General features: G+C 44.6%; 1 protein-coding gene across 2 annotated transcripts in view; it reads right to left on the bottom strand.

Moving 5' to 3' along the window:
* The window catches only part of LOC120026477 (LHFPL tetraspan subfamily member 2a protein-like), a 37,989-nt gene extending 13,905 nt beyond the window's left edge, over positions 1–24,084 (bottom strand). The window contains exon 1 of one of the 2 annotated variants that reach the window (XM_038971348.1): positions 23,992–24,084. The gene's annotated coding sequence lies outside the window, so the exon portion shown is untranslated. Of the gene's footprint in view, positions 1–5,622; positions 5,697–23,991 lie in introns of those variants that run through there. The other variant, XM_038971349.1, reaches the window with a different exon arrangement.
* Between the last annotated feature and the right edge of the window lie 271 nt (positions 24,085–24,355).

The raw sequence follows: 24,355 nt of genomic DNA, 5'->3' as shown, positions 1-24,355 counted from the left end.
ACAGCTATTTCACGAACACTACTGTCACATACCTCCTAAAGATAGATAACCCCAGTGACATGAACATGTCATTAACACCATCAGTACTGGGGGAGAGGTAACCACGTCCATCTCACAACAACACTGTCATCTCACTGACTCTCACTGACGCTTGCTGGAGAGTTGAATAGATAACCTACTGATGGTCTGACTGTCTCCATCTAACAACACATCATTCACCATCATCACTATCTCTAGAAGGCTGTGGGATAACAACCCATGACATCATTTCACAACTCGGCTACCCCACACACTATCTCTAGACAATACAGAAAGCTGACCCTCAGGGCTTGGTTTCACAACATGGCCTTCTAAACTAATAAACAATAAATACTGTAAAACGTCAGGGCTCGGAGAGATAACCCATGGCAAGAACATCGTTCATAAAAGATTTTAGCTACAGGAGGAAATCATATACCCAATCCCAAGGGCTTTACTTCAAAAGGCCTTTCACAAACATTTGTCTTCTTTATCTAACCCTCAGTTTACCTGAAAACACATTTAATTTAATTGATAACTTGGCCGCAAAGACGCTCTACCATAAGGCAGCTTAACAGTCCATGTGAACCACGGCATTAATGTAATAAAACATAGCAAGGCAAGGAGCTCTTGCTACAGAACATTAATGCAGCAGTAAATTACTGCAATGTAAAAGCTGCTAGGTTTTAAACCACAAGCTGTATTAAACAGCATAACCAGGCGACAGCTGATGAGATCATCGACTAGGCAGTCACTTGTTGATGACTTCATTCTCAGGTCAGGCTGAGGTCTCTCAGTGGGCCTCTAGATCTGAATGAAGTATCTGGGTCTACAGAAATGTTTCTACCATTCCCTCCCTCTCTCTATCTCTCTCGCCATCTCTCTCTTTCTCTCTCTCTCCATCTCCCTATCTCGCTCTTTCTATCACACATACCTAGAGGGACGTAAAAACCTTCTGTATTAAAATTATCTATCTGGATCCTGTATCTTGGAGTCGGAAACACAGTCCTGAGTGTGCTGAAACACAGTCCGGAGTGTGCTGAAACACAGTCCTCAGTGTGCTGAAACACAGTCCTCAGTGTGCTGAAACACAGTCCTGAGTGTGCTGAAACACAGTCCTCAGTGTGCTGAAACACAGTCCTCAGTGTGCTGAAACACAGTCCTCAGTGTGCTGAAACACAGTCCTCAGTGTGCTGAAACACAGTCCTCAGTGTGCTGAAACACAGTCCTCAGTGTGCTGAAACACAGTCCTGAGTGTGCTGAAACACAGTCCTGAGTGTGCTGAAACACAGTCCTGAGTGTGCTGAAACACAGTCCTCAGTGTGCTGAAACACAGTCCTGAGTGTGCTGAAACACAGTCCTGAGTGTGCTGAAACACAGTCCTGAGTGTGCTGAAACACAGTCCTGAGTGTGCTGAAACACAGTCCTCAGTGTGCTGAAACACAGTCCTGAGTGTGCTGAAACACAGTCCTCAGTGTGCTGAAACACAGTCCTGAGTGTGCTGAAACACAGTCCTGAGTGTGCTGAAACACAGTCCTGAGTGTGCTGAAACACAGTCCTCAGTGTGCTGAAACACAGCCCTGAGTGTGCTGAAACACAGTCCTGAGTGTGCTGAAACACAGTCCTGAGTGTGCTGAAACACAGTCCTGAGTGTGCTGAAACACAGTCCTCAGTGTGCTGAAACACAGTCCTGAGTGTGCTGAAACACAGTCCTGAGTGTGCTGAAACACAGTCCTGAGTGTGCTGAAACACAGGTTCCATCTTCTCAGCAGGCTCACTTTAACTAGTATTGCGTTTTCCATCTAACATTTCCAGTCATGAGTTCAGACTCATGAGCACAGCGGTGAATAGTAAAACTGTGTCTGGTATTGTGGATCATTGTGACTGGAGAGATGGGCACACACACACACCATTTTTCCATTTATTCTCTGAACCACCACCCTCCCTTTCTCCTATTCTCCCTCCCTTCCCAGCTCATGGGAATCCCTAAGCCTGGACAGTGTGTGGAGTCTGGTTGGGAGGGAGGGGTGGTATGGGAAAGTCTAGGCTAGAGGGACATGGGGCCAGTCTTCCAGTCTGGGGAGCTGGGCGAGGAGCGAGGAGCGCCTGGAGCAGCCTGGAGCAGAGTAGGGGGCCAGTGGTGACCTGTGCCGCCAAAGATCTGAACCTCCTGGGGGTCGTTCCTGTCACTTGGCACCCGGTCACCATGGAGAGGGATAATAGTTCAAGTCGACTCTGCTATGAGGTCACACTCCCTTCTAGTAGGGATCAGTGTGTGTGTATGTGTGTGTTTAATTAATTATGTGTGTGTGATAGGGAGATGATACAGTGACAGCATTACTGAAACCTTGACCTCTGTTATCCTGTTGAAATATCAACAAACCCTAGCTTTCCTCCCTCATTTCTTTCCCTCTCCTCGTTTCCCTCTCTTTCCCCTCTCCTCTCTTTCCCCTCTCCTCTCTTTCCACTCTCCTCTCTCTCCCTCTCTTTCCCCTCTCCTCTCTCTCCCTCTCTTTCCCCTCTCCTCTCTCTCCCTCTCTTTCCCCTCTCCTCTCTTTCCCCTCTCCTCTCTTTCCCCTCTCTTTCCCCTCTCCTCATTTCCCTCTCTTTCCACTCTCCTCTCTCTCCCTCTCTTTCAACCTCTCCTCTCTTTCCCCTCTCCTCTCTCTCCCTCTCTTTCCCCTCTCCTCTCTTTCCCTCTCTTTCCCCTCTCCTCCCCTCTTTCCCCTCTCCTCTCTTTCCCCTCTCCTCTCTTTCCCCCTCTTTCCCCTCTTTCACTCTCCTCTCTTTCCCTCTCTTTTCCCTCTCTATCCTTCCACCAGACAGACAGAATGACCCAGATCTGTGGGCGGCTAGCGAGTGTGTGTGTGAATGTGTGTTTGTGTATTGTGTGGTGTGTGTCCAAGTCGAGTGAGGTCATAAAAACAGGCGCAGACAGCCATCCCTGTGGTGTAGGATAGGATCAGAATAACTTTTATGAAACACAAATATCTGTATTAACTAAGCACACACACACAGATGTCAATTGAAGAACAGCCAAGCGTATGGCTCAGTCACTGTCTTGATGCAGAACAACCTTTCAAGTAACTTCTTCAACTTTGGGACTCCCACCCACCCATGATGTTCTGTAGATCCTTGTAGATGTTTTCTGACACCAGTGATATTTCACAGACTCCAGTTCAAACACCACTAGAGGAAAGGCTCTGGCTCAGAGTCACGCACTGGGACACTTTCTGGTCAGTTGCAGAGACTAATTCCTCATTGACACACACACGTTGTTCGAAAACACTTAGAAAGCTGAAACAATCTAAAGCAGCTGGAGAAAGGAATACAGAGCCGGGTCAACTGACCACTTTGAAGTTTAGGCCACTTGGCCTTTGACCCCAACAGGCAGGGGTGCCTGATTGCAGGGTGGGGGGGGGGGGGGGGGGGGGGGAAGAGAGAGAGAGAGACTGGTCAAGGGGAGTATCTGTAACTAAGGTAAAACTAGCTTACAGTCAATAAATTTGCTAGTGTATGATAAGATTGTGTATACTTTGTTCTGAGGTAATATTAGGACATGGCCTACTTCAATATTCTCCCCTAGAGATAGACCAGACAGACCACTAAACAGGCAGAGCTTCAAGTGGTTTGTTACCATGAGCAGAACTTTCCCAGCACTCTGTGAAGCACAGCAAACCAGACCATAAACGTGTTAGGCTATGACTGGATTTATGATGTCTATTACACACACACACACACACACACTAATAAGAGTGAACCAGTGACCATAGACTTAAAAACCCTAGAGTGTGTCTGTGTGCGAGTGTGTGTACACATTACCACCCCCATTAGTTCACAAACACTTTGCTACACTTCATCTGCACTACAAAGTACACAAATATGTCTGAGTCACACAGTGATATGCAGTCTCAACAGCAGGTCCCTCAGCACACTAACATTGACAGGAAATATGGAAATACATCTATGGAAATACAACGGCTACGGTAAACGTCGGAGACGAGGTGGTTAGTGGCGGGTGGTACATGGTGGTCTCTCAATCTCTCTCTTCCTCTCTCTCTCACTCACTGGGGGCAACTGTAGGTCAAACACCCATATACATTGAGGCTATGGAGGAATGCCTATACTGTACAGTTAGATCTACACATCAGGTTTTCATTAAGAAGAACCAAATAAAGTCATTCGTCCATCCACTCAGGGCAGGCAGGGGAACAAAAGTATGGACGTTTCTAGACGTTCCCCTAACTAACTTTCAAAGTCTTTACTTTTGAAACCTGTCCTGAAAACTACTTTCAGTTGCTATCCTATTTATTGCAAAGCAACTTCAGAAACATATGCAGAGTTTAATTCCAAAACGCTATATCATCAGAAATGATTGCTTATTGGTACCTTCATGTGTGTGTGTAAAATATTACTGTTCTCAGATTGTATATTCATAGATTTTAGCTGTGAATGAAAATGTTTTTTTTTTTGTGAAATGCTATACATCCATTGTTTAGCTGGAATGGAATGTTCATATCCTGTACATCTGACTGTAATATGTGGTTGTTTTACCTAGCTATTTTAAGATGAATGCACTTACCGTAAGTCATTCTGGATAAGAGCATCTGCTAAATGAGTCAAATGTAAAAAGTAAATGTTTTACATACAGATCTCATATTACTATATTGAATTATCATACAAAAATTATAATATCGATGTCACAAATGTATCACTTGTACATTTCTTCATTAAAAAATGTAGTTATTTGTTACATTTCACTGTGTAAAACCTAGCAGTACTACTTATTTCTCTGAGAGTGAGGTGGATATACTGCAGCATTTAGCAAAAAAACATGATTATTTTTCTCCCTGAAATGAAACCATCAAGTGATAGATGTTAAACAAATACTGTACATGTCTGTCGTTGAACAACCCCATGTCACGATTAGATAGTGAAAAAATACACCAATCTCTTTCATAATTTGTTAAAACAATAAAAGCACATTTCTGAAAATGCATATATAGCATTTTGGAATGAAACTCTTCACATGTTGCCTCTTCAAACACATAAAGCATGAACATATAACACAATAACATTCCCATGGCCTACTTCCACAGACCAACTGGAAAACAACTTAGTGTATGACTGAGTCATCAGTCAGGATAATGAAGAGTAAACACAAGATCAGTAAACACACACACAGCCTTGTCGTCCGGTATTAAGTATAATATGACTCTTAACAATTGTAGTTGTGTCAGTGCTGTGTGACAAATGATTGTAGTGCTCAACATTTCCACAGTGAGAGTGCCATAATTTCCCAGGGCTACTGTGTAACCTGCTCAACACTGGAGTTACATTATGATTAATATGAGGAACATAATATTTACATCCTCTAGCGTTAGTCACCCCCTTTGTTAGGCCTGGGAAATATTTCCAATCAGGGAAAGTAATACTTGAAACTGTCTTCTAAACACTATGAGGTAAATGTGAGCATTGAGCACTCTCACTTGCTAAATTAATCAATGTAAACCTTACAACAAGTCATATTGTTATATTCTGTCATGAAAGAGTAGCACAACTAACGCAAAACCAAAGAGAAGAAGAGAAACAATATGATCCAACCTGTTTGCCATATTCTCCTCCTTCAGTGCAGCTCTGCTGTATGTCTTGGTGGTTCTACCACTGGACTCCACACACCCAACCGCTAACTAACTCTCACTGAGACCCCAGTCTGTAGCTCTTCCCCTAACCCCTCCCCCTGGACTCACAGCCGGCAGTGATTTGCCAGACAGATGACGAGGCCACACCCCTGAGAGGGTACACATGGTGACCATAGCTCAGCCCAGAATCTGGGTTAAAATAACAAATGCTGCAGCCAGCTGCACAGGGCCACCCTCTGTGGTGTGTGTGTGTGTGTGTGTGTGTGTGTGTGTGTGTGTGTGTGTGTGTGTGTGTGTGTGTGTGTGTGTGTGTCCTGCCTGCTCTCTCTCCCGTACACATGCACAGAATGCTAGCCAAGCTGCTGCCGCTAATAAGAAGTATACGGCCCTGGACAATCCCAGGTTACATCACCTTATGGCCTCCAGTAACATAACTCGGCCAGAGAAACAGACTGAATGACAGCCCGGACTGACTGACTCACAGGCAGACGGGTGTCCGGACTGAAGGGTGGATGGACTGACAAAGTTTTGTGTGTTGGTGATGGGAGTCCCCATTCAGCCAGCCTAATGTTCCAATGGGTGGACATTAAAGTGAAAGCTGCTCTGTTTTCTGTCACAGTGGAAGAAATTAGATCCATATGAGAACCCACACACACGACCAAAGCCTTTCCTATTGGCCAGTTTAATAGGGGCGTCCTTCCTAAGGTTGGGGTTAGGTCAGGTTAGGTTTCTTCTGATCCACCTGAAGCTTCTGGAGATTGTTTTTCACCAACACATGAAAAAAAATGATAGATAAGAGCTTCTTTCAGAGTGGAGCAGAGAAGGGTGTTAGGGAAACCATGCATTGATCCACTTGAGATAGCAGAGCCACAGAACAGTTCACAATGTCTGCTACTATAATCCATCTGCTTTCATCTCCAGCCCAATATAGACTCCTCTTTTACCCTGCCTCTATAAATACTACAGACCTCTATCTACTGTGTGTGTGTTAGAAAGGTGAAAGGTCTGTTTTAAAGGCCATGCAGCATGGTCTCAGTCTAAAGTAGCACACTGATGATGATCTGCTTTTATTGCTGATCTTAGCAGAAAAGAGCTCATTCTAAAATTCCATCGCGCACACGCACACACACACACACACACACACACACACACACACACACACACACACACACACACACACACACACACACACACACACACACACACACACACAAAGGCCACAGAGGGCGGGTCATTTGTCTTTCCTGACACAGACCAATCAATAGTATCACATAGATCTAAGCAGACCAGGAGAGAAGGGATGAGCTCTTAGGAAAGATGAAGAAAAAAGAGAAAACAGGTTGCTAGACAACAGGCTGACCAGATCAATGCAGTTTGCTGACTTTGCGCCCTGGAATAACTATATAGCAATATAGTGAGACAAAGAAAGGAAGCAGTCAATGTAGACCAGGATTTCCCAACCCTCTCCTTGGACCCCCGACACGCCAGATCTCCAGACGTGCTTCACATATGACTCCATGCAGTTTATACCCGTCCACATGTGTTTTAGATCAGTGTAGTGCCTGTGTGTGTGTGTGTGTATATGTGCGAGTGTGTGTGAGTATGTGCGTGTGTGTGAGTGTATGTGCATGCATGTGTATCTCCAGCCAGCGTAATGAGGTTATCCAGAGTCCCCCCCCATAAAATCCCAGTGGAAACTGATGGACAGACACACGGAAAGAATCTGGAAAGATGGGCAGATGGAAAGAAGATGGAAAGACTCTGATATGGAGTCTATGGAGTTTCCAGTCAGGAAAAGTAATATTAATGACAACCCACTCTACTCAGACTATTCTATTACACTGGTACTCCTGGGGGGCCACAACACTGAGGTCTGGACTGAGTGTTGATATCTCCAATAGAAGCAGCCTATACAGGATAGTATACAGGGTAGTATACAGTACTGTATGTTAGCAGTTGAGGACTATTGGGGCCCAAAGTAGCCAAATATACTGTACAATGATAAATGGATCCACTGGCATCCTCTACATGCAACCAGACCTCGACGATTACACACACACATACATGCACACACACACACTTGGATCATACTCTTGGGAGAGAGCAAATAGCCATCTGGCCATTCCAAGGCCACGCCTGCATATCTGAGTCTACACACAGATGGAGGAGTAATATGGTAAAGATGTGCATGCACACACACACACACACACACACACACACACACACACACACACGTTAAAGATGCTCTGGGGCAGGGTTTCCGTTATGAAAATGTGGCGCCGGACATTTGACCAGCAGCTTTTTAATTTACCGGACATTTGAGAAATTTGCGGACCCATATGCATTTAGTGTATAACCTGATAAGGGTTACGGTGCTCAGAATGACAGAAATCCCATTTAGATGATGGTAATTCATCTTAACAGAACATGCAAGTCGAGGATGCAACGACGTGTGTCCTTACCGCGCACTAACTGTCCATATGTACTTTTCCTCAGCCAACAAGATGAGTAACAAAAAGCAATATCTCTAGCCTATGCATAGGCGGCGTGTCAGTTTCAAGTTTGGGGAAGCTAATTTTCACCATAAAAATGCATCTTAATAATAAAGCATTCCATGCATCATCACATTTTCAGACTTATGTAAGATAGTCTACTATTCCTAATGTGAGTAGATTGGATAGTCATATTTAGGCTAATAATATAACTCAATCCCTATTCGCCAAAAAGACTGTTCAATGCATGGATAGAGGCCTGGACTATGGGCTATATCAGATAGGTTTCTTCTTTCTTTGGTTGGAAAAACACATTTCATGCATTTCTACTACACTTTATATGACTGGAGACAGCAGAATCTTTTTTAATACGAAAAATTACAGGGTAGCCTACTCTGCTGATACTGACAAAAATATCAATAAAAACGCCTTTGTCCATATAATAGGCCTATGAGAAGGGGAGACACCAATATAATGTGACGTCCATCTAAACTGGAGGAGGAAATTACTGTCCAAAAACAAACTTTTAAGTAGCACTGACCCAACAATAATAAATGGTGAATATGTGCAGTGCGCACTCACCGGAGATATGGCCAATGCTCTCCGCTGGCGCCAATAAGATAGGCTATATGCCTACTATTGTTCGCTCAATTAAGCTGAGAATGTTGATAACTAAAAGACAGATTAGAGTCTTTTCATTGTCAAAGCCATTTGCTTTTCAAACAATGTTTTCCCACAATTTATTTTTAAATATTGCGATATTCCTGGCTGGGCCTCTCTACTTTTCACTGACAGTCGTAACTCAACAATCCTCTATTTGGCATTTGCCGACCGCAGGCAATGCGATTTAAAACAAATTAAAAGCTAATGATCCTCTGTGGCCAAATCATGCTTTAGTAGCCTATTTTAAATGGTTGTATTTATTTCTGTATAGACAGGAGCAGGCTAATTAGGGTATATCATTTTGTCAATTTAATTCAATTTACTTAGGGAAAGCTTAGCTTCCCGTAGCCTTATGGAGGCGCCGCCTATGAGCCTATGTCAATCTACTCTCCCACATAGTAGATAAGTTTACCAATTCTATTGGTCAGCTTGTCGAGAAAGAAATAGCCCAGACAGACTCTGGGACAGTTGTGGGACAATAGATCCCAAATTCATACAACCAGTAGACCTGGAATACATAAAAAATATGTCAAAAAGCGATAGATCAGAACGTTAAGCTTAAAATATTACAAAACTATTATTTTTTAACATTATTTGCGCAGCAATGCACACAAGGCAATAGGCTATGTGCGACTGTGCATTTGGCTAGCAGACAATGAAATAAACTTGAAAACCAATAGAACATGAGAGAAATAGGCTACTGGTTTCAATGGCATATGAAATAATAGAAAAATTGCTTCCACAGATATGGTAGAATTTTGCGTAGGCTATTTTAAAGCAAGGTAAAACATGCCTCAATATTTTCTAAAACTTTCAGGTTTCAAACAATTAAGTAGCTATGTTTTCACAACGCACACTGCCTCCAGCTCATTGCAAAGCAGTGTGTGACACGCTGATGAAGCCTTCCTTCTGTTGCCTATGCATTTGAATAGTGAATGGGAAGCATCCTTCAATTACCAGTTGAGAAATAAAAATAGTAGCTCTTTTTAATCATGGCAAATTATTTTTTATTTTTTTCATTTAGAATTGTTGCGCAATGATTGGGCTTATAAAAGTGCTGTCTGACATATTTCCTGCTCAAAGGCTTTGTATCTGTATGCTGTGCGCGTGTGATAAATAAGATAAGCTACATAACAAATATACACACACGCCAATTTAATTCCACTCAATTATGCGAATGAACCCATAGACCGATAAGCATGACCAGTTAAATGTATTCCCATCAACTGGTATTTTCATCAATGAATAGGCCAAAAACCATTATTTCACATGGGATTTATTTTCTTCTCCCGGTCAATTGGCCGGTGCTAATTATATTTCTCACTTTTTTTTTTTTTTTAACGGCCAAAAGCCGGCTATTACCAGCTAATGGAAACCCTGCTCTGGGGATAGGCGTGTCCACTGAGTTTAATGTATCATATAACCTACAGCCCAGTCTGCAGGGATCTTATTTCATGATTTCATGGATGAGGATTTCAGTCCAAATCCCCCATAGTGCAACACTGATAGAAAAAGGCCTAGAACAGTAAATATCTGGAAAGGTCTTTCAGTCATGAAGAAGGGACATCGAGAGGAGCTTATGTAGAAGACGTCTGTAATAAAGCTTAGGACTACCTGAATGATTCCTTCACTAGTAGACATTCCAGCATTACATAACGACAGCCTTGAAAAGCCATCGGAAGGACAAAACAAACTTCCCCTGAAAAATAAACCATCCATCTATCCATCTGTCCATCCATTCAGCACCTCTTAGGTTCCTTGTCTTCAGCAGGCCTAATAGGCCTCTCATTCCTGTTGGAATTTAAAACTACTGCACTCACAATAAACAGGCAAAAGCAATACTTCAACTTCAGCAGTCGGCAACTCCATTAGCCCCAAAGATAGTTAGGTGTCCTGGGCTGAGTGTAATGACTGTCTAGCACTGTTAGGAGCAGATACAGTGTCATGGGTGTATCTGTTAATGTACTAAGGTCTGAGGTGTCGTAAACACAGTGCTGTGTTGAAGGTGACGGAGTCTCTGTACTGCTTCAGACCGTGGGAAACAGAGGAAAGAGAGGAGGAAAGAGGGAGAGAAAGCGATGGGGAGCTCAACTCTCCCAGGTGTTTTCTCAGCTGACGGGCAGCGGTGGGATCCACCCGTCACAGAGGTCTCAACACCTTTCCTTTTCTCATCCTCCCCCTCTTTCCTTCCTCGTGTGTATATGTGTTTGAATTGTATGAGGGTAAAAGTGCCGGGCCTCAATACTCAAGCCTAGTACAGGAAAGAGACTTGGAGGGTGGTCCGGGTGTGTGTGTGTCTTCTTATATTGACAGTAACACTGCCAGCCTGTCGAGCCCAGCGCCTCGGAGGTTAAGAGTCTGTTGGAAAACAAAAACCATCTGACATATCAGAGTCTGGCATTGTCAAAGTGTGTGGCCAACCAGCAAGTTTCAAGTTTTAATGTCACATGCATAAGTACAGTGAAATGCTTTTCCTGCAAGCTCTAACCCCAACAATGCAGTAATCAATAACAATGTAATATTAAAAATAACAAGGTAGAACAAAAACACACAAGATCTAGAAATAAGAGCATGATAAAGTACACTATATACAGGGTCAGTTCCAGTACCATATTTACAATGTGCAGGGATACTGTCTCGATGGAGGGGGGCGACGCTGTAAACACGGGCTTACTTACACTTTGTCGCCACCTTGATAACCTAAATAAATATTGTTTGTGGACTTTCGCTCTGTGTTCAATACCATCATCCCAGAACTGCTACAAGACAAACTCTCCCAGCTGAACGTGTCCAGCTCCATCTGTCAGTGGATCCCTGACTTCCTGACCAACAGGATGCAACACATGAAGCTGGGAAAACACCTTTCAGACTCTTTATCCCTCAGCTGCAAGGATGCATGCTCTCACCTCTACTCACTCACTCTACACCAATGACTGCACCTCCAGCATCGCATCTGACAAACTACTCAAGTTTGCAGATGACACCACTCTGGTCTGTCTGATCACCGACGACGATGAGTCAATGTACCGTGGAGAGGTCGAGCGGCTGGTGGCCTGGTGCAGTCGCAATAACCTGGAACTCAACACAGACAAAACCATGGAGATGGTGGTTGACTTTAGAAGACTCCTCCCACTATCTCTCCCCCTGGAGATTAATGGCTCAACTGTTAGCACGGCTGAATCTTTCAAATTCCTGTGGACCATCATCTCCCACAACCTCAAGTTGGAAGACAACATCACAGAGGTCACCAAGGAGGCACACCAGCGGATGGACTACTTGTAGCAGGTGAAAAAACTCAACATCTCCCAGTCAATCCTGATCTGGTTTTACGCATCAATCGTTGAGTCCATCCTCACCTCCTCTATCATAGTCTGGTTTGGGTCTGAGTCTGCCTGCTGCAAGGGTAAAGTGCAATGGTCTGCAGAAAGGGTAATCAGCTGCCATCTTCCTTCCATCGAGGTCCTGCACAACTCCAGGGCAAGGAAGCGTGCAGGAAAGATCATCGCCGACCCCTCCCACCTGGTCCCCAACTCCAGAAATTCACTCATGACCAAAACCTCCCACATCCTGAACAGTTTCTTCCCCCGGGCTGTGGTCCTCACCAACCAGCCATCTGGCCCACAGAGACTAAAGGACTATGCACTCTATGCTGCACACCGTATCAAGCCATCTCTGAACTGCACACAAAATAACTGCACTAAACTGCATTGCACTCTGTTCATCTCTCTGCATTTAGATATTCATACTGATACTGTAAAGCCACTGTATATCAACCATATACCCGCTGTATATCAACCGTATACCCACTGTATATCAACCGTATACCCACTGTATATTGTATATCTGCTCATTCTCTTATAGCTCTATGCTCACTCTACCTAGTTGTTTATAATGTATGTAAACTTTGTTTAAACTCCTCTGTCTGTATTCTGTCTCTACATGTTGCCTATAACTAGCAGCAACATATCACCAAGTAAATGTAATACCCTTGCTAAAACCAAGTATAGAGTTTATTTGTTATAATTAATTGGTATTAGATTTAAAAGGTGATCGAATTGCTCCTGATTTGTAATGTCGTTAATGTATCTATTTTGAAGAAATATTTATTTAATGTGCAAGTGAATAGGTTGGTTTACTTTTAAGTTTAAATTTTGACCAATAAGGTAGCTTTGTTAAGCTGTGGCCAATGGGAGAGTTGACCTGGTTAACTGGAGGCCTGGGAAAAGAGACGTTGAAAGAGAGATGGAGAGACATTATCAGAGTTGGTGAAGAAAAATGATAAAAGAAGACGATAAAAATAAAACAAAACCCATATCTACCGAGTTTTGAAGGGAAATACTGATTTGATTTTATAAGAGTTATTATTTTTGCTAAGAAAGACTTAGTAGAGACTGAAGTTACCGCCGCATCGTGGAGGTATTTGACAGCTCGAGGTTAGCCTAGCATTGTGCGAGACCTGGAGAGAATTGCTTGTGGAAGATTAACGAGTTCACGTATCCATGGTTATATCTGTTGCTGCTAAGGAGTACTGTCTGCATTGATAGCTGTGCTTGCTAGGGATCTTGTGTGGACACCTGCACGGCGCTGAGGAAATATCTACGAGTAGTGAACCACAACGATGGGGTGCTTCAAGACTTTATGTGTGTCGTCACTTTTTTTTTTTAGCTCCAATGCCCGCCAATGGGTTTAAGCAAGTTTGCAAGTAATTTGGATATGGGTTGTAAAAAATCATTGGGGTTAATAATTTTAATTTCTTTTGATTTGGTACATTGAAAATGTGATAATATACATCTTGAACCTTATGTCTGCTGCATTGGTGGAGTCATTTACTGTTTCATTTAATGCATGGGAAAGCATATCCTTATATAATAACAAAAATCCATAATCATTCTATCTGAAGTGAATCCTCTAGTTGTCATCACCCTAGCGAGTTTACAATAGGGATTCTTATTGGAGATGTCCTTCTCACCTAATATCCCATGCTGTTCAGATATTCTAAGTAAGGTAATATCGTGAGAGTCAAATTCAAGCCTTGTGAGAGGGTTACATAAAATTCTGAGTATGTGTAAATATACTTGGTGAATAAAGGTGATACTGATTTTCATTGGAGAGGATTATAGGACACACACACACACACACACACACACAGACACATGCACGAAAACACACACACACACACACACACACACACTAAAGAAGTGGAGAAAAGCAACCAAACAAACCCAGATAACATCCTCCACAGTATACAGCAGCTCTCACAAAGACCAGGAGAGATCAGGAAACTATTCAACACCCAGACACTGACAACCAAAACACTGCTTTTCGGTAAGGTCTTAAAACCCCATTTCCCACTGACCAACAGGCTCTGTAGGCCTTAACACTGTTCCCATTATACTTAACCATTTCCAGCCCCACCTTAGCCCTTTACATGAACGCAGAATGGAATGGGGAAAGGAAAGTCCAAACCCTCTGTGAAGGCCTGTTTTCCCTACAGGGAGTCAGGGTAGATTAATATTGTTCTGGAGGGGTTGTGTCCTGACCAGGGGGTGACAGCAGTTTAATCCAAACAAACTGGCCTGAGGGTAACCAACTCTCCCACTGAGCTCCCTAGTACAGAACACTATGGACTTCCTGCTAGCTGGAAACCTGGCTGGATGCTTTACACCAATGGCCCTCAGGTCGGACCTGGGACTGTGCGTGTGTGTTCTCCCAGGAAAACCTTATACTCTGTTCCAATCAACAGTAAGCACTCCCTTGTCTGCAGAGGTATGGGGGAGTACACTGGCTAAGAATCTCAGCTTTCCTAGAGTATCAAGTGATATCACCTCTGATCCCAGCAACCCTTCCCGCTCACAGCTAAACACATTAAGAAGGGGGGGGGGTAAAGATGTAGAAAGATGAGAAGGGAGGTAGAAAGAAAAGTGGAACTGAGGAGAGAAAGAGAAGGTGAGAAAGTGAAAGATGTGGACGTGTGTAGGTATTGTCTGGCTGGTTTCGGGGGTAACTTAGATGTGACAGGGTTTTCACCTGGAGACAAAGAGAATAGTGTTACAGTCACACCCTCGGGCGAATACCTCTACTGCTCTCATTCTAGTGTCTGACACACGCACACACACCCACCTGTCCCATCCATGTTACACTACACCAAAGCATCACTACTCTGGACGGTTCTGACTTAGAATATGTGGACAACTACAAATACCTAGGTGTCTGGCTAGACTGTAACTCTCCTTCCAGATTCACATTAAGCATCTCCAATCCAAAATGACATCTAGAATCGGCTTCCTATTTCGCAACAAAGCATCCTTCACTCATGCTGCCAAACATACCCTCGTAAAACTGACTATCCTACCGATCCTCGACTTCGGCGATATGTCATTTACAAAATAGCCTCCAACACTCTACTCAACAAATTGGATGCAGTCTATCACAGTGCCATTCATTTTGTCACCAAAGCCCCATATACTACCCACCACTGCGACCTGTATGCTCTCGTTGGCTGGCCCTCACTTCATATTCGTCGCCAAACACACTGGCTCCAGGTCATCTACAAGTCTTTGCTAGGTAAAGCCCCGCCTTATGTCAGCTCACTGGTCACCATAGCAGCACCCACCCATAGCACGCGCTCCAGCAGGTATATCTCACTGGTCACCCCCAAAGCCAATTCCTCGTTTGGCCGCCTTTCCTTCCAGTTCTCTGATGCCAGTGACTGGAACGAACTGCAAAAATCACTGAAGCTGGAGACTCATATCTCCCTCACTAGCTTTAAGCACCAGATGTCAGAGCAGCTCACAGATCACTGCACCTGTACATAGCCCATCTGTAAATAGCCCATCCAACTCCCTCATCCCCATACTGTATTTATTTATTTATCTTGCTCCTTTGCATCCCAGTATCCCAGCCTATTTATTGCCTTACCTCCCTTATCTTACCTCATTTGCACACACTGTATGTAGACTTTTTCTACTGTATTATTGACTGTATGTTTGTTTATTTCATGTGTAACTCTGTGTTGTTGTATGTGTCAACTGCTTTGATTTATCTTGGCCAGGTCACAATTGTAAATGAGAACTTGTTCTCAACTAGCCTACCTGGTTAAATAAAGGTGAAAAAAAAAAAAAAAAAAAATGTCCTCTACATTGTGACCTCTAATACTGCACATGAGGATCAACTTCTACCCAGTTCTCTAATACTGCACATGAGGATCAACTTCTACCCAGTTCTCTAATACTGCACATGAGGATCAACTTCTACCCAGTTCTCTAATACTGCACATGAGGATCAACTTCTACCCAGTTCTCTAATACTGCACATGAGGATCAACTTCTACCCAGTTCTCTAATACTGCACATGAGGATCAACTTCTACCCAGTTCTCTAATACTGCACATGAGGATCAACTTCTACCCAGTTCTCTAATACTGCACATGAGGATCAACTTCTACCCAGTTCTCTAATACTGCACATGAGGATCAACTTCTACCCAGTCCTCTAATACTGCACATGAGGATCAACTTCTACCCAGTCCTCTAATACTGCACATGAGGATCAACTTCTACCCAGTCCTCTAATACTGCACATGAGGATCAACTTCTACCCAGTCCTCTAATACTGCACATAAGGGTCTGTAGTGACGCCTCAAGCATTGCGGTGCCTTAGACCGCTGCGCCACTCTACCTGCGCCACGCTGCGCCACGCCACTGAGGCCCTCTACCTACTCCTCTCCTACTGTACACATGAGTGATCCACCAGTGAGAGGTACTCATATAAACAACTACCTCTGTGAAAGATGCCAAGGTACATAAAAACATGCACGTGCACACACACACACACACCAAATACATAAATACTGTTTCTGTGGTGCTCCTGGGGTGAACCACTGAAGAACCCACATTGATGTCATCGCAAAAAATCGCCCAGATAATAACTAAGACTAAAAAGATAACAACCTTTTGAACCTGAGTGATAACATTCCTCCCCTATAGAAACCTACAGGCTGTATCTCTGATCCTGTACGCAGAGAGATAGGAAGTCAGCACCAAAACAGGCTCCAGATAACAGGAAGTGAACCCCTGACACCCTCTGAAACCTCCCTATCCTCTTCTCTCCTCTGTCCTCTCTGCCCAGGCCAGTGACAGTCAACGGTGATTATTGTGCTTATTGTTTCAGAGGTTTTCCCCTTTATAGACGACCTACCCAGGTGGTCCAGCCATGCAGGCCAGAGCAGTATCACTTACACCATGGTTTTCCCTCCATATTGGAAAAACATCCCCCCCCCCAATCCTGCCAGTTCCACTTAATAAATAGACTGGACTGATCCTTCATGTCAGGGGGGGGGGGGGGGGGGGGGGAGACAATGAAAACAGCCCATGAACTTATATACTCCCCAACGGCTGGAGTACATTAGGCTACAATATGTTTTGGCCAGTGATGTAGTGGTAAAAAATAGGTGGGTAAACGCTGATCGCCATTCACAGTGAATAAAGTAAAGTTTCCTATACTTTCAATGCATTTTTCGGCATAGGTGTGTAAATGCTTGAGCAAAATAAACGGGCGTAAACTGTTTACCCTGAACTACACTAGTTTTGGCCTGAGTACTGGGGTTATGAGCCCCTAGCATATGTAACGCTTACATGGTGAGTAAGCTTACCTGAGACCTGAAGACCCCCAAACTAATGCCTCCTCAGGTTTAGCTCAGAGGCTAACACAGTCTTGTGGCAGACAACTTGGTTTCAAAATCCAGTGGGTCATATCAGCTGACACCTGCTTACAGTAGGACAATAGGACCTTGGGGACAAGACTGTCATTGCACCAGGTCAAGACAGGTGCCAGGAACCCAATACAATACCAACATAGACAGGAAACTATGACTCTCTTTGTTTGAGAGGACAAGGTTAGCTACACGGTCAGGTATTATTATGCAACAGGTATTATTATTTCTCCTAATCTGATTTGTTCTAAATACAATGGAAAAGCAGCATGTGGCAGGTTATGCAAGATATGTATGTTAAGTTTTAGAATGAATGTCACACATTTTCCTGAGAGGAATCTCTCCTACTATTTCCTGAGTACTTTATTATTTTGCACTTTGGGTTTCGTCCCGCTTTTATATATATAGTGCTTTAATAAACTCAATAGTTCTAAACCTGGGACTGCCTCTTGCATACTCCTCTCTACACTTGTGACACAATGACCGACCCTAGAGAACAGGAAGCAGCAGGACATTCCGACCTCTCCGCTATAGGAGTGAAGCTCCACCACGACTCGTGCCTGGAGCACCTCGGGTTAGCCAAGGACGAGGTGCTCGGGACCGTACGCCAGCTGCAGGCTACACCATCAGCTTCCTAGCTCCCCGCGGTCGTTCCAGCCACCCCACCACCATCTACATCACCCGGTCAGATCAGAAACATTCACCTGCCCCTTCTGGAGCGGTTAGACGGGACCCCAGCTCACTGTAGGGGGTTTCTCCTGCAGTGTGACCTCCACCTTGCCCGTCATGCCGGGACGGCCTCCGAGAGGGACAAGGTGGCCTTGGTGATCTCGGTGCTGACAGGCTGGGCTCTGGAGTGGGCGCACGCCATCTGGGAGAGGGAAGGTCCAGAAGTGCAGTCCTATGAGCGCTTCACCCAACTCTTCCGTGCCGTTTTCGACTAACCTACAGAGGGCCGAGAGGGAGGATAGCATCTCCTCCGTCTACGCAAGGGGTCCAGGACAGCGTCTGAGTACGCTCTGGATTTCCAGACGGTGGCTGTGTCCACAGGCTGGAACAACCAGGCCCTGTTTTCCGGAATGGACTACAGGCGGACGTCCAGACCTCACGCTGGACCAGCTCATCGCCATGGCTATCCGCCTGGATAATTTCCTGTGTCATGACGTTGGGTTGGGGGTAGGTTTACGACAGTCATAAATACCTCTTTCCCCCTTTTTCTCTCTCCCCACTATAACTGATGTGACATAAGGAAACCCATGGGTTAACATAGAGATTCTGGGTAACATCAGAAGTTGGGGGAAATGAACTATATTCTGGTAATCCAACCAACTGTACATATGCGGTGGTACTTAAGGTATATTATGTCAGTTCGGTTGCCCTCTGACACATTCTCATCAATGATAGAATGACATAAACGCTACTGTGAAAAGTCTAAACGTCAGAGGTATCGGATTCACATGGAATTGTTGTTTAATTCAAATGTTTGAATATGACATTGTTTGTGAAGAGGTGAAATGTAATTTTACCTTCCAAATGAGAGATCTGTGTTTTCATAAATTTGGCTTCTGCTCAACCAGGGGCCCGCCCCTGTGAAGAGACCTGGGTAATAGACTTTTCAGACACACCCCTCTCCCTCCACTATATAAAGCCACTTTCCCAGAAGATAACTTTCTGTTCCGGGTATGCTAGGATGACGATCCAGTGTCAGAATGGTTCAGATAATCACTATAGAGGAAGCCAACATCAGCATGGACTTTGATTGTGAATGGTATGAACTTTGAACTCGTATTCACTACAGAAGTGATATCTCCTAGCCTTGGAGTTAGCAACAGCTAAACGCAGGTTCGGAAGGACAGTCCAAGTATCCCGTCTAATACACACAACGTGTTCCCGTGACTACCAGAGACATTCTTCAAAGGACAGAGGACTCGGGTTGGCGACACAGGCCATCTACCACCAACCTACTGAAGCGCAGCTCAGAGTAAATATTGATTGCATTTACCTCTTCAAATGGGCGGTAATTTAGAATGCATAAGATACTGTATTTACGATAGCACAGCTCCCCTATGCTCAAGTCTCCCGCGCTTTCACTAGGACTCCCCCCCTTTCTTTGTGTAACAAGCTGCCATATCTACTCCGCCCGCTAGGGACGTTTTCTGTATGACGTAATTTGTGATCAAGTTATGATTTAATTGTATATGTGTGATTCTGTGTGATTAGTTAGGTATTTAGTAAATAAATAATTAAACCCAATTTCGTATTGCTGATTCAACTTGTTAGCCAGGATTCTTGCAGATAATCAAGGACTTACAACTTTCAGATGAGACTGAATATAATGACGATTAATGTGACTGCTATTTAGTAAAATATTACTAAATCGTTAAGAGTTTATTCGAAAGATAACAGCTCTATAAATATTCTTTCGTGGTGTCCCTCTCTAGTTAATTAATATTTACATGATTAGTTCAATCAGGTAATATTAATTACGGAGAAATTATTTTATAGAATAGCATGTCATAGCAATTAATCTGGCATAGTCAAAGACACGACACCTGCGTGCCTATCGTCGCCCATTCGGGTCTCTCCCAGAAACCTCCAGCGAGACTGAGCCCATGGAGGTGGGCACGACGCACCTTCCCCAAGAGGAACGTCAACACCGCCGTCAAAAGGGTCTCTGCTCCTATTGCGGGGAGTCAGACTACCCCTGGGACACCTGTCCCAGAAGGAGAATCAGACGAGGAAGCGACAGGTTGAGGAGCGATCCTGCACCTTCACAGGTAGGCGTGGACATGCCTTGCTCCTCTCTATCCACCCAGCCCGTCCTCCTTCCTGTCACCTTCCCGGACTATCCTGGACCCCCACTGAGACCTGCCCTAGTGGACTCAGGTTATGCTTTACAACCCCCTATCCCAGTCCATGGCCTAGACAACCGTCCCCTAGGAACAGGACTGGTGTGCCAGACCTCGATTCCCATTTCGCTCACAGTTGCTCACAACCACCATGAATGCATCACTTTCCTCATCTTAGACTCTCCTGCAAACCCCGTAGTTTTAGGCTTCCCCTGGTTACAGTTGCATAACCCCAGGACACCGTGGACAGAGAGGAGGTTGTTGGGTTGGTCACAGGAGTGTCAGGGTAAGTGTCTCTCTGTCTATCTGTGCCACCTCCGTGGAAAGTCCGGACCAGGCCACTCACATCCCTATCCCGGAGGAATACCGGGACCTACAGGTGGCTTTTTCGAAGACTCATGCCACGTGCCTTCCCCCTCATCGCCCATGGGATTGCACTATCGACCTACTGCCTGGTTCTACCCTCCCGCGGGGCACATCTACCCTCTCTCGCATGCAGAGACCGAAGCCATGGAGGTCTACGTTCAGGAGGCACTGGCCCAAGGATTCCTCCGTCCGTCCGTCCACCTCTCTGGCCTCCTCCAGATAATTTTTTTGTGAAGAAGAAGGACGCAGGTGTCCGCCCCTGTATGGATTACCGGACACTGATTAAGGCAAATGTTAAATTCAGTTATCCCCTGCCTCTCATACCCACTGTGATCGAACAGATGCACGGTGCTCAGTAGTTTACCAAATTGGATTTACACAGTGCCTACAACCTGGTGTGCATCAAAGAGGGGGATGAATGGAAGACCGCACCAGCACCGGGCACTATGGATACAGGATAATGCCCTATGGCTTGACAAAAGCACCCTATGGGTTTCAATCCTTTATTAACGAGGTGTTTAGAGACATGTTGGGTCGCTGTGTAGTGGTGTACATATACGACATCTTGATGTACTCCACTACACGCGAGCAACATGTCTCTCATGTCAGGTCCATTTTGGAGAGGCTGATAGGGCATCACCTGTACGCCAAGGCGGAGAAGTGCCTTTTCTTCCAGCAGGCAGTCTCCTTCCTGGGCTATCGGATATCCACGGCGGGAGTGGAGATGGAAGAGCAGAGGGTCAGTGCAGTACGGTCGTGGCCTGTTCCATCCAACATAAAGGTGGTACAGTGCTTCCTAGGTTTTGCCAACTATTTCAGGCGCATCATTAGGGCTTTCAGCACAGTGGGGTTTCTCACCTCCCTCCTGGGGAGGCCAACAAAGCCTTTCGTGCACTCAAGGAACGTTTTTTACGCTTGTTCTGGCTCATCCTGACCTGTCTCTGCCCTTCATCGTGGAGGTGGACACCTCCGAGGTTGGAGTAGGGCCTGTTCTCTCCCAACGCACTGGATTGCCGCCTAAACTCCATCCATGCGCCTTCTACTCACGAAGCTGTCTCCCAAGGAGCGGGACGTGGGGGATCGTGAGTTGCTGGCCGTCAAGAAGGCGCTAAAAACATGGCAGCACAATTCCTTGTTTGATCGGACCACCGGAACCTAGAGTAGATTCGAGCAGCGAAGAGACTGAACCTGCGTCAGGCCAGTTGGGCCCTATTCTTCGCCAGGTTTGACTTTACCCTCTCCTACCGGACGGGATCTAAGAACGTCAAGGTCGATACGTTGTCCCGGGTGCATGACACAGAGGATTGGAGGGAGAAAGTGAAAACCCATTATTCCCCTGTCCTGCATTGTTGCTCCTGTCGTGTGGAATGTGGACGCGGACATCTGTCGAGCCCTGCGACAGGAGCCCTCACCTGCCCACTGTCCCGAGGGGCGTACCTACGTTCCCTCTGATGTGCGGGACTGTCTCCTCGCCTGGGCACACACAGCACCTGTGTTGGGGCAGCCGGGTATAGCCTGTACTATCGACTGTCTCTCCACCAAGTACTGGTGGGCCACCTTGGCCTGGGACATCTGGGTCTCCTCCTGCTCCACCTGCGCACAGAGCAATACACCGAGACACCTCCCCTATGGCAAACTCCACCCACTGCCGGTTCCACAATGACCCTGGTCCCATCTCTCCATGGACTTTGTCACAGACCTTCCCCCCCTCGGATGGTCACACCACCATCCTGGTCGTTGTGGACCAGTTTTCCAAAGCCTGTCGTTTGATTCTTCTGCCTGGTCTCCCTACGGCCATGCAGACCGCAGAGGCGGTGAGTATAACAGAACTGATATGGCAGGCGAAAACCTGAGGAAAATCCATCCAGGAAGTGTCATTCTTGTGTTTTTCCATTGAAAGCCTATCCACCATATAAATGGATGGGACCTAGGTTGCAGTTCCTATGGCTTCCACTAGATGTCAACAGTCTTTAGACATTGTTTCAGGCTTTTATTCTGAAAAATGAGTAAGAATGACAACATTATCTGAGTGGTCGGTCGAATGAACCTGAGCTTTTTGTGCGCACGACCGGGAGCGCGTCCTCCGTTCTTTTTCCTTTGTATTGAATACGCTATTGTCTGGTTGAAATATTATTGATTATAAAGACAATAGACAACATGAGAATTAATAAAAAACATAGTTTGACATGTTTCGACGAACTTTACCTGTACTATTTGGATCTATTCGTCTGCCTGCTGTGACTGCCTTTGAGCCATTGGATTAGCCAACAAAACTGAGTGTTTTGGATATAAAGAGGGACTTTATCGAACAAAACAAACATTTATTGTGTAACATAGAGTGTTGTGAGTGCAACCTTATGAAGATCATCAAAGGTAAGTGATTAATTTTATTGCTATTTCTGACTTTCGTGACTAATCTACTTGTCTGGAAAATGTTTGTATGCTTTTGTAAGCGGGGCGCTGTCCTCAGATAATCGCATGGTATGCTTTTGCCGTAAAGCCTTTTCTGACACAACGGCTGGATTAACAAGAAGTTAATCTTTAAGCCGATGTATAACACTTGTATATTTTATGAATGTTTATTTTGAGTATTTCTGTATTTTGAATTTGGCGCTCTGCAATTTCACCGGATGTTGGCCAGGTGCTACCCTAGAGAGATTTTTAACAGTTTGGCTGTTCCTCACCCAGTTTTATTCCTCCTACACAGCTGTTTCTGTTTCAGTTAATGATTGTGTTTCAACCTACATATTGAATTGATGATCATTAGCACCTGTTTGGTATAATTGTTTAATCATCCACCTGAATATATGCCAACAAAATCCCTGACTTTGTGCAAGTGTACCTAGAAGAATTGATGCTGTTAAGAAGGCAAAGGGTGGACACACAAAATATGGATTTTATTTAGATTTTTCTTCTGTTCACTCACTTTGCATTTAGTTAATTGATAAATATAATCTATTAACATGTCTATTTTTGAAAGCATTCTTACTTTACAGCATTTTTTCACACCTGCCTAAACCTTTTGCACAGTACTATATATATATATATATATATATATATATATAGTGCTTTAATAAACTCAGTAGTTCTAAACCTGCAACTACCTCCTGCCTACTCCTCTCTACACTTGTAACAATGAAGTTCTCCATGAGGTCAATACATCTATTTTGGAATCGGAATCAGATTCAGAATTCTTTCACATCTACTGTTCTGCATATTTTTGACCATGCTGTTTATACTGAATGTACTAACCTTTTGTGTGGATTCTTGAAGAAGCGTCCGAGACAAACGGTCCCCTTCAGGCCTGGTTACACACGTCTTCTATTCAGGATCTGTAGAGGGAACAGAGATTATGCATAATAGAGAATAACACACAAACACATACATGCACACATACACACCAAGTGAACAACCTGCTTAAATCATAAAACCACAGCATCTCCAGAGAGACCACTGGTTAACCAGCCAGGAGCTCTGTCAGTTTTGGCTCTCAGACAAAATGTTATGGTATTTTCCACCCAACCTGAGGAGTCTGAGCAGAAGGTTTAACTTCTTTGGGGTAGGGGGAAGTATTTTCACGTCCGGATGAAAAGCGTGCCCAGAGTAAACTGTCTGC

The sequence above is a fragment of the Salvelinus namaycush genome, chromosome 31 (genome assembly GCF_016432855.1).
Source record: "Salvelinus namaycush isolate Seneca chromosome 31, SaNama_1.0, whole genome shotgun sequence".
Lineage (NCBI taxonomy): Eukaryota > Metazoa > Chordata > Actinopteri > Salmoniformes > Salmonidae > Salvelinus > Salvelinus namaycush.
The sequence above is the reverse complement of the archived record's forward strand: the minus strand, read 5'-3'. Positions and strand labels throughout refer to the sequence as shown.